This window comes from Rhinopithecus roxellana, chromosome 4, assembly GCF_007565055.1.
Source record: "Rhinopithecus roxellana isolate Shanxi Qingling chromosome 4, ASM756505v1, whole genome shotgun sequence".
NCBI lineage: Eukaryota > Metazoa > Chordata > Mammalia > Primates > Cercopithecidae > Rhinopithecus > Rhinopithecus roxellana.
Window position 1 is genome coordinate 53,256,826 of NC_044552.1, and position 15,020 is coordinate 53,271,845.

Sequence of the window (15,020 nt, forward strand, 5' to 3'; positions counted from 1 at the left end):
CTATGGATTCTCTAAGTGAAGGGATGAGTGGAATCAGAGTCTTCATTTGCCTCTCTCTCTTTCATTAGTACTAATAAAGAGGAGGCAGGATGGTCCTGGGGTATGGCATGGTGTGAGCTCAGTAAAGTGAGAAGGAGACAAAGGAGAACCTGGTTCTAGCTATACTGCCTACTCGGCCACAGGAAAGTGACATAAAACACTTTAAGCCTCCTTTTTAAAAGAAAAAAAATTTAAGGTATGTATAATGCCGCATTTTTTTCATGTCTCTTATTTAACTGCCTGCACTTTTCTTCTAGCCATAGTGAAATACTTGTAGTTCTCAGAAATCAGCGTGTTCTAATTTTTATTGTTTCATCTACTATTCCCATTGCCAGAAATTCTCTCTGTACCCTTACTGTCCCTCCTCACCCACTTAGCTAATGCCTGCTTATGATTTGGGTTTTATATTAGACATTACTTCATCCAGAAAGACATCCCTGATGCCTCAGTATTGATCTACATACACTTCCTATGTATCCCGATAGACAGCAAGTACTTATTATTTCAGTGTTCCCAGCACTGAAGCCCCACCCTTATCCTCCTCTAAAAACCCCCTGCGAGCTTAGCACAGACTAAGCACTCAAAAAATACCTGTACAGGAAGGGGAGGGGAGGGGAAAGGAGGAGAGAAAAGGGGACAGGAAGGGAGGAGGGAAGGGAAGAGGAGGGGAGAAGAAGGGAAGGGAGGAATGAAAGAAGGAAAAAAAGGGAGGGGAGTAGGGAGGGAAATTGAATAGAACTTAAGTTTTAGATTGGAATGAACCTTTAAATACCTGAAAATTAGATGCTTTAATGCCTATGAGTGACTGGGAAAGAAATGGGTCTGTTCAAGTTATAGACAAGGTGTAAAGAAAGAAGATTTATCAAAGCATGTTTGAAAACAGTTAGAAGGGAAAAAAAAAAACACTTTTTTTCTATTTGTACCCCTATCAATTTAACATAGTTTACTAGACTAGTTGGCTATAGATATAGATAGATATATAGATACAGATAGTATACCCTGAGGGTGGGGGGGCTGGGGGATGGGGAGAGAGGCCAGAAACAGCTAGCACTTACTAAAAAATTAAACAACTAATGCTTACTATGTGCCATGTCCTTTTTAAGCACTTTCATGTACTAGTATTTTACCCTACCAAGGGGGTACTATTATTACCACTAGTTTAAAAATTAGCATAATTAAATAATTTACCCAAGGTCACACAACCACTAAGTAACATTTTCTATGTGGGTATCCTTGTTGAAGCTCCCAGTATATTTTGTTTGGCTGAAACAGTGCTTTTTGTCTGCTTGTTTAATGTGATGCCTTTAAGGTGGGTACAAGCTCTCCTGGTCAGCCCAGTTCCCACTACTCCTAGTTGCCTTAGATGTTTTCCCACTTAGATAATTAACATTGCCTGCCTACCCCATAAAGGAATGTTAAGTTTGTAACTCCTGCCAATCAACCTAATTTAATTCCTGTCCTTTACCTTTTTGTCTTATCCATCTGCCCATATTTATACCTCTCTCGTAATCTGGAATATTTTCCATGACCTCTTTTCCAGATTCAACTGCCATACTCAATTCTTGCCAAAGGGCCCAGCTTAAAACCTTCTTAGATTAACCTCAGTGCTTTAATAACCTTGAATATGTCTTGAATTCTAACAGTACCGCATAGTTTTCAGATTATCCTTTTACTCACTGGCTTCATTAATGTACACCTTATAGCCCTCCTGACTCTCCATCAGAGTGTAGATATAGTTGATGGCATTTGTGATATGCCACAATAACTAGACCACAGTCTAGTTATTCAATTAAATACTAACCTATATGTTACTGTAAAGAGATTTTGCCGATGTATTTGGGGGCCTTCTCATCATCAGTTGAGTTTAAGGAAAGGAAAATATCCTGAATTACCTGTTGGAGGCTTTACAAGTAGGGCTGAGGCTTGAGAAACAGAGAGAAAGAAATTTCATCTGTGGAGTTTCATCCTGCTCATAATTTTCCTTTCCTGACTGCTTGACCTATAGACTTTGAATTTGTTTTCCCAGCTCTGACAATGCAAGGCAATTCTTGTTTTCTCTCTCTCTCACACACACACACACACACACACACACACACACACACACACAGCCATCCTACAGTTTCTCTGGTTGAATCCTGGCTGATACACAGTGAGTGAAAAGAACCATTTTTTTCTTTTTGAAACTCCTACCTCACTAACACACACACACACAGAGATGCTCACAGTTAATATCACTGAATAAAAGATAAAATTGTGAAAAAGTTTATATGTTTGGAAAAATATGCAGGATAAATTAGATAAATAAATGCTGAGAAATAGAAAACAAGAAATTATTAGAGCAAGTTAGTACAAATCATGGAAACCTTTTGAAAAGAAAAATGTTTGAAATGAAGTCTTAAGTAAGTTTTGAATGTAGATTAGTAGAGTCTACATAACAGTGGAGGAAGAAAGAGAAAAATATTTCTAAAATAGTGGCAGTACAAGTACACAGTAAACCATATGTATACCTGCATATTTGAACAGTTTTTTCAACATATAGAGCTCCAATAATTAAAATGCAACAAAGCATGTATTTTAACTGTCTAGGGCCCCCCATCTTTTAAGTTCATTCTACCAAGCTGTCACAGTGATAGCAATAATTGATGTTTACCATTTTAATATTAAAGTTTTTTCACTAATGGCGTTAGATATAAATGACTTTGATTTGTGATTTTCCCCCAACACTGTGCTTTTAGAATGCATGACATGATTATGTATGAAATGGGAATTGAAAATTCCCTTAATATCCATGAGCATGTATTTATGCAGTCTTTAAAATTTAGAATTATGTAGGTTGCCTAAGCACTAGATTCAAACTTACAAATATAAATGATTACATATATATGGTAATCTTCCCATATATGAAGGAATTGCAAAAAGCAGGGAAAGAAGCAGTGAGTACATAAGTTCAAGGTTACAACTTTCTGGACATCCCACCATCCACACAGCATGCACATTTTTTAAATATTCTGAAGCTTCTAGTTAGCTATGCAATGACTCAGAATTGGCACAAAATGTCACTAAAACCAAAGGATATTATTTCGGTTTTAAAATTGATTTCTTGTGTCAGTTAAAAATTCAGAAACATATTTTCTACTCCATTCCAACTCATTTCAACTCTCCCACTATGATGTAAAATTATTTTAATCAAATGAAACTATGTAGATCAAATTTAACTCTTCACCGAGTTATAAACCCTGAGTGTAAGAGTCATAGAATGGAAATATTGATGTTCCACTGGGCAAGTAGAAGAAGCAGCCTTTTTATGATACTGTTTTAGGAGCTAGAGAAAGAATTCTTGCCCCTAAAATATTAAATTTAGTTCAAATTTAATTTAGCAGACATATATAAAGTGCCTTCTATTTACTAGGTCCTGAGTTGACAAATGTGAGAACACAGTTGTTGCCCTCAAGAAAATCACTATGTAATGAAAACAATAGCTGTGAAGTAATGTGATAAGTATAATAATAGGTATCTACAAAGAACATTATGGGACCAGAAAAGAGGGTCTCCTACCTCTGGAAAGGACAAGAGTATCAAGGGCGACTTTTTGAAGTAGTTATCCCTGAGCTGAGTCTCAAAAGATAAGCAGGAGATAGCCAAGCAAAGAGGAAGGAGGAGGGTCTTACAGAAAAACAAGGATGCATGAATAGAGCCAACATCAGAGCCACACTGTGTTTAGGCTACTGAAGATAATTTAGGGTTGTTGCAACATAAGGAAAGTGGCAAGGGGTAATAAATACAAATACGCCTATTTAAGTTCATAGCTAATTATATATGATGGATCATAAAGCCTCCCCTGCTAGAATAGATGTACTTGCCATTTGAGAGTGTGGAGAAAGGGAAAACCATGACCAAAACGAAGCCTCAAGATATTAAAGGCAAACATTGCTCCTTCAGTAATTTTGGTTAGGTGGGTCCTAAGCAGAGACAGACAAACAACTGCCTCTTTAACATGAAAAAATCATCCACAGACAATTAAGCTTGCCTACAACATAAACAATGAAGCCACAAACATGCTTTTAGACAATTTCAAAAATATCGTCAATATTATGATGAATCGAAATATTATTATGAGTAATCAAATTATTGTTTTAACAGCTCTATTCCCTGTCATCACAGAAATTGTCCAAGTTGTATGATATCTCATATACCCCTCCATACTATACCGTAAGTATTAGATTCCCTGGATATTTTACATGTAAATAAACAAATAAAGGAAAACAATGTTAGTGCATGTAACATGTAATACTTTCCTTCAAGACATTTTAACTGTTAAATTTCCTGTCTACTATTCTGGGAATAGTGGTAGGCAAATCTATTTATTATCATCTCAAATTCTGGTGGTAGTCTTATGGACATAGAATTAAATGACATAATGACATAATCTTTAAAAATCAGATTATGCCTGATCACTAAGAATGTGTGATAATTTTGTTCTAACCCGACTTCTATCTTCTAGACTGGGGGTGGGGGTTAAATAGACATGAGATTATCATAAGAAAAATGTGCCACATAGGCAAACATTACAGCTTGGTAGTTAAATAGAAGGTTTTGAGAGTCACACAGATCTGAATTAAAAATCTGTCTTCTGCCACTTATTAGCCCTGTGACCTAAGGAGATGTACTTAACTTCCCTAAGCCTGGGGGACAATGAAAGAGACACATTACATACTGCTCCTCAAAAGTCCAGGCAAGATCAAGCCCCAGTCCCCCCAGTGTGGCCTAATCAATAATACACACTCTTACATCTTTTAATTTTCTCTCCCTCATTCCTTATATCAACCCCTCCTCCTGAATTCTGGCTCCCTGGGATGGAAATGCCCAAATAAACTACCTCCATCCAAACTTTTGTCGCAGGCTCTGCTTTCAAGGGAATCCAACTAAGGCAGCACATGAAAGTCTACAACTGTGGACTTTAACTACAGAGTCAAGTCTCAAGTTCAGGTTTTTCACTACTCCAGACAGATCCCTAAGGAAACTGGGTCCTTCCTTGACTGGCTTGAAGGAAAAGAGCACTTCTGTGTTAAATACTTCTTACACTTATGGGACATTTTGTTTTCTCCAGGTGTTTCCAAGGCATCCAGAAAGAGCTCTTTCCAACTGTACCAAATTTCATTTGCTTTCCACACCCTGTCCCCACAAGGAGTACTGCAGAAGCACAGTCAGCCAGATGCATGAGCACACTTGGAAGTATAAGGCAAAATGTTCCAGGAGCAATTCTGAACCATTTCTGGAGCTTGGAAGCTGAAGGGTATACATTTCTTTCCTTGGTCTAAATTTCACAAAGTACTGATCAATTCCATAATGCACATTTTGATTGTTTTTAAATTGTTCTTGATTTCACATTTTTTAGTCCTTTACCCCTGTTCTGTGGACTTTCTTCCCAAAGTAACCACATCAAACACTTGTCTCAGCCTCTTTTTTAAGGGGACCTAGGCTAAGAAAATGTTAGCAGGTTACAGAGTACAACAAACATACCCTGGGAGCATGTTGTGGTCTCAGGTTGTTCCAGAGAGCTGGTCCTCCAGTCAACTGGATGAAGCCCTAACTCTCATCACAAGTAGCCAGGCCTTGCAGGCCTGAGATGCCCAGGGTCACAAAGTGTCGCTACCCCTTTAAAATACATAGCAAAAAGTCATCATGCTTATATTTCCAACACAGCATTGGTGCTATGGTCAAACTACTGCATTATCATATTACAATACAGTTACAATCAGTCAAATTTACATCAAGGGCCTCCAGTCTTCAGCTAGTTTAGGTTGTTGAACAAAGCTTTAAAAAAAAAGTTTCATCATGAGTGATATTAGTTTGGAAGACCCCTAATCTCAGTGACGTAGTATATCTCCTACCTATTACTAAATCAAATCCCTACCCAGGAGCTATGTTTAAATGGAGGAAACAGGATGCACAACTATGAAAAACATTGGTATCAATGTAATTCCATAGAAATTAAAGTTTTTATATAGTCTCATATTTTATAATTAATATCAAAAGTATATAAAAAGCTAGTAAAATATTTAAGTAAATGATCTAGACAATAGAGAATATAACAATAAAATTAAAGTTTAAGGGCAAAAAAAGTAGAAAAAGAGATAGAGAAAGGGTATAGTCTAAGGGTTCCAAGTTACCCTTCTGAAGCTCTAATTAAAGGCCACCTGGAAAGAATGGTTCATGGTTCTTCATAAGCCACAACAGGAGTGGAAGTAGATTTACTACTCCTCAAGATAGAGATCCATTGTCTTGAGGCAAGAGAAATGGAAGAGGCAGGTGCAGAAAAAAAAAAAAAAAAAAAGATTGGAGATGTTAGGAGCCCTGCCCATTAAGATGGCGCACCACAGTTCAGTGCTCAATACAGCTGCATTGCCAGTACACTGAGTCAAGGATAGCTGAGGAAAACAACTCCTAGAATACATTTCCATTCACGTGAGTGTACTTCTTACTAGGGGTGGGGGAAATTGGACCAGGGGGATTTGCTAAACTAATATTGATTTGAACTATGTAATTTGCCAGGCTTTGTGCTAAGTGATTTACACTCCTTACTCACTACTCACTTTAACATTTGGAATATTTCTATAAAGCAAATGTTATAACTGTACTTTTTAGATGAGAAAACTGAAGTTTAGATTTTAAGCAACTTTCCCAAGACCAAACAAATTAGTAAGTGGTAGAGTTAGACAGACCTTTCTGACTCCAAAGCTGCTGTTCTTTTTACAACACTAGGCTGCTCATCATCCTTTTTGTATGAATCAAGACAAATAATTGGCCAGGCGCGGTGGCTCAAGCCTGTAATCCCAGCACTTTGGGAGGCCGAGACGGGCGGATCACGAGGTCAGGAGTTCGAGACCATCCTGGCTAACACGGTGAAACCCCGTCTCTACTAAAAAATACAAAAAGCTAGCCGGGTGAGGTGGCTGGTGCCTGTAGTCCCAGCTACTTGGGAGGCTGAGGCAGGAGAATGGCATAAACCCGGGAGGCGGAGCTTGCAGTGAGCTGAGATCCGGCCACTGCACTCCAGCCTGGGCGACAGAGCCAGACTCCCTCTCAAAAAAAAAAAAAAAAAAAGACAAATAATTACCAAGCTATTAATTTACATCGCAGCTTTCATTAATGGAAAAGTAATGTGTTTTCCCTACAAGGATGCCAGAATTGACAGAAGCATCTCACTAGCTTAATAACAAGAAGAGCAATTTTTTTTGTTCCAATATCGATGCTTGCATTTAGAAATGTAGACCTTGTTTTGGTATGGAATTGATTACATAGAAATTGACTGAACTAGGTTTGACTTAAGAACCGTGGAATACAAATAATTTTGGTGGGCATTGTATATTAAAACAAATCTGATGAGGAATGAATACCCAGGACTCATAATTTTCTTTTAAAAGAGAAAAAGCAAATACAGAAAAAAAGAAGCAGTATTTCCACACAGACATTCAGCAGAAAGGAAATTTAAGCTCCAGGTCTTCCATGACTCCTTCTAACTGTAAGACCATTCTCCAGAGAATGATCTGGAGGGCTCTCTGCTCCGAGCAAGTCTCTTTAGGGATGGCTCTGTGTCTTCCTTCCTGCTCAAATTCTTCCCTTTCTAAAAATGTCTCAGGCTTGTCTTTGAACTATTTGTGACATTAAAATGCAATTCTGTCTTTCCTCTTGCCTTTTCTGCGAACAGTAGTCCATAATTACTCTCTCTACCACCACTCATAAACCCCTAGAATGTCTGCATGTATAATGTATCATGCATGTGCTCAACAGAATATGTTTTTTTTCTAGTTAGAGAAAGCCTTGGACATCTAACAAAGTATTCAAGTTTCTATAGCTGAATTTTAAGCATCTTCTTTTCTGCATTTAATATTGACCTCAGGCATCTGCTGTGGCTTAAAGTCTACAAAATTATTATTCAATTTACATTCTTAGGGTTATATGAATGCCAGTTCCTCGGAGGCACTGTAGTTGGCTTGTCCTGGGATACTTGAGTTGCCTTATCCCCATTTCTCTTGCAAACTTAGTCAAGACTTAATATTCATGATTTTTATTAGCCTTTGGATGTCATGTTTCATGGAATGCCTCATCCATGGTCTGAAGTTCTAAAGAACTCCACAGTCACCTGCACTGTTGACAGAAGCAGCTTTGCTTAGGGTGTTACACCACTTGGGAAAGCTCCAGATAGAGGAGAGTTTATCACAATAATAGTATAGTATGAAGTTATTTGCAATGAAATATATTAATATCCAGATAAATACCCAGCATGGATATCAGGGAGGATTATCCCTGAATGCCATTTGGAGAAAGAAAACTACTTTGTAATGGGAAAATTATTTTTCTATCTCTGATCTCACGTGCTGCATTTCCCTCCCATTCTGCTGATAATTTCTTACACTTTTATGAAGAGCAATTTCAGACTCCATTATTGTTCCAAGCTCTGACATTCTCATAGAAAATGAAAAACTGCTATAACCATCCCCCCTGCTCATAAAGTCCTAGAAGAGATGGAACAGACCAGAGAATCTTCTGACTTAGGGTAAATTTTATTCTTTTACATGAATCCCCCAGGCAGAAATAAGGAAAAAGTATTTCAAACCCAATTCCAAATATTTCACTTGGAATTGCTCCCTGAGAAGAATGGAGCAGCTGCCAATTAGCATATCTGTAGATCTTCTGAACAAACTCAGGAATATTTTCACTAATAAGTTGACTAAATAGAGCCCCCAGCTGTCATGTGGGTACATACTCCAACAGGAGATTTTTGTAAAAAATAAAAAACAAAGAAGGCTAATTGTTTATTTCTCAAAATGCCTTCAAAAGGCATGGAGTTAAAGAGCTGACAAAGTCTATAAAGTTCAACTGTCTACCAAAGCCCCTTCATTTTATAGGCAAAGAAACCAACTCCCAAGGAGGTTAAGAGAATTAACTAATTACAAGGTCATGTGACTACTTAGTGGTAGAGCCAGCACTGGAACCCAAGTATCATGAACACATATCTGGAGTCCTTCTTACATTGATAAAAATAATCTATAATATGCTATTCCATTGTTTTGATAGCTTAGAAATCTAATGTAGTGCTTTATTTTTCTCAAGAGCTTAATTATACCTACTAATCACTTATCATTATTCTTTCAGATATCCACTGAAACAACTGTAATGTCATCAAAACATATGTGTTGTGGCCTGTAATCTCAGCACTTTGGGAGGCCAGGGCTGGAGGATTGCTTGAGGCCAGGAGTCTGAGATGAGCCTAGGCAACATAGCAAGACCCTGTCTCTACAAAATAAATAAAAATAAAATAAAATGTTGTGGTCTCATTTTCCTGAGGAGGAAAAGTTGATATGATAATCATAAGGCTTAGTGTATACTCTCTCAAAAATTCTCACAATAAGGAAATGGGACTACTCATCAGACCATACCAGTATCTAGTTTTCATCGTTTTCTATTTTTCTCTGATTTTTCTCTTGAGTTACAGCATGCTCCTCCTGCTTTTATCAGATCCTCACTTTAATGCATAGCCCTTGACCTGTAACAGGCATTTTTTTTTCAGTTGGAATAAATTGAGTTCTTATACAAGACTTACCTAAACAAAAACAAAGCCTTATATTCAAGAACATTTGAGTATTCCTGAGTGTTTAACTATCAAGATAGACAGGAAGGGGCAAACAACAGAGCCATAAAAGTCTTTGGAGTACCCATGAGTTCAGCAGCCCCCACATCAAGCTTCAGAGCAGCCCAATTTGGGGAGTCTATTTCAGGCAAATCAGAAACAAAACCAAAATGAAAATGGCTGAATGAAAGAAAAACTGTGAGTTAATACAATCTATACTGCTTGCACCACCATTGAAACTCTTTGCAAAACAATAATAATAATAATAATAATAATAATAGTAAAAGGGCTGAAAGTCAAATCAATATAGGGGGTACCCAAACTTAAGTAAAAATTAGCTTTTCATTCTAGAGAGTCATAAAATGGTTCTCTGTCCAGGAGTTGTTCTGGGCACATTGAATGGCCATTGCTCCCCACCTCCAGAATACCTGTAACAAGAGGGGAAAGCCAGCACTATAATATCGACCTGACTCTCCAGGTACCCTCAATAAAGTTCCAGCTCTAAACTCCAGTATTCTTAGGACATCTGAATCTTCAACTGAAATCAAACTAGGTCAATACCACAAATGGTCTTTCTGAGTCCCTTAAAGGATCAGGGAGTTAGGTACAGGCACATAGGATAGCATATCCTAATACATATTTGCACATATGAGAAAGAAATACCTATTTGGGTTCTGGGTTTAAAAGAAAACTGGGGTTATCTTAGGAGTGTTCACTCAATTATGCCTATATAATATGAAGTGTACAAATGCTTCAAAGAACTTAACATTACTAGTTCCTTGAATTCTTTGGGGAAAAGGGAAAATCTTAAGAATTAAATTATTACTCTTCTGGAAGAGAATGTACTATTTATTATCTCTTTGAATTTTATTAAATTTCTATTTGTGCACCATACTTCAATATTAGAGCAGATAGATACATTAAAGCCAATGTCTGGACACTTCAGTCTTCTGATACTTCAGACATTGCTCATCAGCTGCAGCAATTTGAAATGTTCTTATTTGTACATATTAGTGTAGACAGAATTCTTTATTGGAAGAAGTTTTGTTTCCTTTCTAAATTCCTCATGCCTCTAGGATGGGAAGTCTAAAGAACTCTATGAAAAGCATTGAAAAATAATGAAATCAAAATACAATATGGCAACTACCTATTACCAAAACCTAGAGAACGGAAATTTGTTGTACAAAACTCCAACCGTTTGACCCTGATACATATTTTTAGATTTAAAAATTACATCTGCAAATTCTAATAGTTTCTGAATTAACCTTTGATGACAGACTTCAGAGACTGAATCAACTGAATTTTAGTAGTAGTAAGAACTGAGATGCTGTGTTAAAAGAAACAGTAAAGTGGTCCCTTCTTTTAACAACATCCTCTCCTTTCAACTTGGTGCCAAATAAACACAACTCCTGGAATGAAGATTTAATAGAAAAAAAAAAAAAAAAGGGAAATTTCCCAACAAATAATAGCAGCAGCATGTAAAACCCATCGGGAATTAAGATACACCTCTGCCACCAGATTAATAATGAATAAATAGGGCCCACTAATTTTTACTGTGCTTGCAGTAAAACAGACCACACAGGCCTTCTCCTCTGGAATCTGTAAGCAGTGCTTTAAACTCCATACATGGCTTTGGCACCTGTAATGACTTAGGATGTTCAGGGATGTCTAGAGGAAAAGGTACTCAGCATTTTCTTACACACACAGTTAAAAATAATTTCCTGACTGTTACCTACTATGACCCAGAGGACAGCTGCAGGCCCAAACACCAGGAGTACTATTCTCTACTCATCTATTATCTACATTAGCTTTTTTTTTTAATGTGGCTCATCAATTAACCCTATATAAATTCATCCTCTAGCCCTAATGATTGATATAAATGTTCCCCATCTGTGATAACATAATTTACAGTACTAACTTCCTTTCATCTATAATTCTGCATAGGTTTTTGATTTGTACTAAGATCTCACATCACTTTAATTTTTCATATTGAATTCATTTCAAGAGCGGCACCCCAGGATCCTCCTCACATGACATTTCATTTCCAGGACAATCTGTAAACACTGTGGCAACCTGTAAGCCAACCTGATAGGAGGCTATGTTTATGGAGACCCCAAGGAACTACTACTGCTGAAGGGAGACTCTCCCTTACCATGTTGCTGCCCCCACATTTGTGACAGTTCCTGCTAATGGCTATGTTCTGACTGATGCTGCTACAGCACTGACTCAGATACGGCAGAAATCACTCTTTGGTGGAGGCTTGGACAATTGTACAATCCTTAGTTGTAAGGGAACAAGACAGGGATCAGAATGTTTATATAGAGGCAGAAAATAAAACCATGTTCCCCCTTCTCAATCATAAATTTCCTATTCCCACTGTACTACCCAGCTGTGTCCTATGTTATGATGAAATCTTGACAGTAAAGAATTTCAAGAGAGCCCCATGGGTTCTGTGCATTTTCACATTTTTTTCCTCTAGCTAAATTCTAAACCTGCTACTTTTTAAAACAGGGTGTGTCTTTGAAGATTTTAGTTTAGATCTAGGACCTTTTTCATGGGAAAACCCAATGAAATCACTGGGAGGCGTGTGTATATGACATACTTAAGTGAGCCTGAAACAGTTAAACAGCAAAAGCCTGTCAAGGAATCAGTGAACAGCTTTTAACCAAGGGCTGCTGATGTCATGGGGGGTTGTTGATAGCAAAACACAGGAAGTAACAATAAAGTAAATTACTTCTGAGTAGTGGGGGAGACACTTTTTAACTAGTGCTCAGGCTGAAATTTGTTCTGTTTCCCACCCCTAAAATCCAGGAATATCTACAAAGTCTCCCCATAGCTACAGAAAAAAAAAAAGAAAGAAAGAAAGAATAGAAAAAGAAAGTGTTTCTGGGCAGCTATAGAATAACCAAACAAGTACCAAATGGGAGGCTAATCACATTTCCAGCATTAACATGAATCCATGTAGTAGGAGATAGGAAGCAAATAGCTAAAGCCAGCAGATAAGGCTTTATTTACCAGTAAACAGATACCAGTAGATAAGGATTTTGCACTTCAAATGCTAAACTTTGTTGTCGCAGGCAGAGAGACAAAGAATTCTACATCATTCATATATAAGTATGACAGAAGCATGACAAGGCCTCTATGGACCGCTGTAAGATGCAACACATCAACATGGGTACATGGGCATGGACTGATGTGGACTCCGGCGGTAATAGAAAATTTGAGTGGCCGGGCGCGTTGGCTCAAGCCTGTAATCCCAGCACTTTGGGAGGCCGAGACGGGCGGATCACAAGGTCAGGAGATCGAGACCATCCTGGCTAACACAGTGAAACCCCGTCTCTACTACAAAAATACAAAACCAAAAAAAAAAAAACTAGCCGGGCGAGGTGGCGGGCGCCTGTAGTCTCAGCTACTTGGGAGGCTGAGGCAGGAGAATGGCATGAACCCAGGAGGTGGAGCTTGCAGTGAGCCGAGATCCGGCCACTGTACTCCAGCCTGGGTGACAGAGCAAGACTCTGTCTCAAGAAAAAAATGAAAATTTGAGTGTCTGGACCTGAACCACAGCAGAGATGTTTTTCTAGCCACATCTGCTGCTGGCTTTGTTGGGAAGAAATGAAGAAATAACACAGAACTATAATATCACTATTCCCAAATATTACTTAAAGTTCGTTTTGTCGGGCCGCGCGCGGTGGCTCACGTCTGTAATCCCAGCACTTTGGGAGGCTGAGGCGGGCGGATCACCTGAGGTTGGGAATTTGATACCAGCCTGACCAACATGGAGAAACTCTGTGTCTCCTAAAAATACAAAATTAGCCTGACGTAGTGACGCATGCCTGTAATCCCAGCTACTCGGGAGGCTGAGGCAGGAGAATTGCTTGAACCCGGGAAGTCAGAGTTTGCAGTGAGATCGCGCAGAGCCGGGATCGCGCCATTGCACTCCAGCCTGGGCAACAAGAGGAAAACTCCGTCTCAAAGAAAAAAAAAAAAAGAAAGTTCGTTTTGTCTACAGTTGTGTGTAATTTAATGATTTAGTAAGTACATCTACTTCATTCTATTATGAGCATTTAATTATTCTTAATATTTTTGTATCTTTATAAAGTGCCTTTATATATATTTCAAATAACTCCATTTGATCATTTTTAAAGAGAGAAAATTCTACCAAATGGTCACAAATCAGGTTTTCAATCAAGATTTTTGTGTTTGCATATTAAACAAAATGGTATCTGACCTAGGCCTAACCCATTGTAGAGTATCTTGCATTATATGTTTATGCTGAAAACATAATATTACATATTACAAATGTGTGAGCTATGTTGTTTGACCAATGTGAACCTTCAACACTGCTAGTTTTTTGTATTTAATGTAAACAAATGACAGCATCTAAGCCTGTTACTCTTATTCACTAGTGAGAGATGAAAAGTTATTAGTTATAGAAACACAGTCCAAATGCATAATTCAATTTTCCTCTCTTTAGCAGCAGGAAATTCTTTCTGGAAAAAAAAATACTTTTTCCACTTTTTACAACATTTTTATGTAGAAATATTATCAAACTTACACAAGTGATTTCAGAAGAAATCATTCCCATATTCACACAGATTCACCATTTTACCTCATTTTGTTACCTTCCTTCCTTTCTCCTTCTCTCATGTTCTCCTAAAATATTTAAAAATAAGCTCTACCCTGTGTGTGTGTATATATATACATATATATATGCATTACATTTTACCCTATAAATACATATGATTATGATTTGTCAATCAAAAGTAATATTAATTTTGCCAGGTGCAGTGGCTCACACCTGTAACCCCAGCACTTTGAAAAGCCAAGGCAGAATAATTGCTTGAGCTCAGGAGTTCAAGACCAACCAGGGCAACACGGTGAGATCTCATCTCTACTAAAAATTTGAAAAATTAGCCAGGTGTGGTAGTACAGGCCTGAAGTCCCAGCCACTTGGCAGGCTAAGGTGGGAGGATGGTCAAGCCCTGGAGATTGAGACTGCAGTGAGCTATGATCATACCACTGTACTCTAGCCTGGGCAACAGAATGAGATCCAGTCTCAAAAATAATAATAATGTTTAAAAAGAGTAAGTTGCACATATCATGTCACTTTATGAAGGTACAAATATCAAAACTGGAAAACATTTGTGCAATATTATTTTCTAATATATTAATTATATTGATTAATATATATCAGTTTCTCCAATAAATCCTTACAGCAATTTTTTTCTTGGATCCAGCTTCTATTCTGGGATTATAAATTGCATTTAGTTCTAAGTCTTTTAAAATCTGAAAGAAAGAGTTCCTTGGCCAGTCTCTATCTTTCACAGCATTGATATTTTTGAAGAGTGAA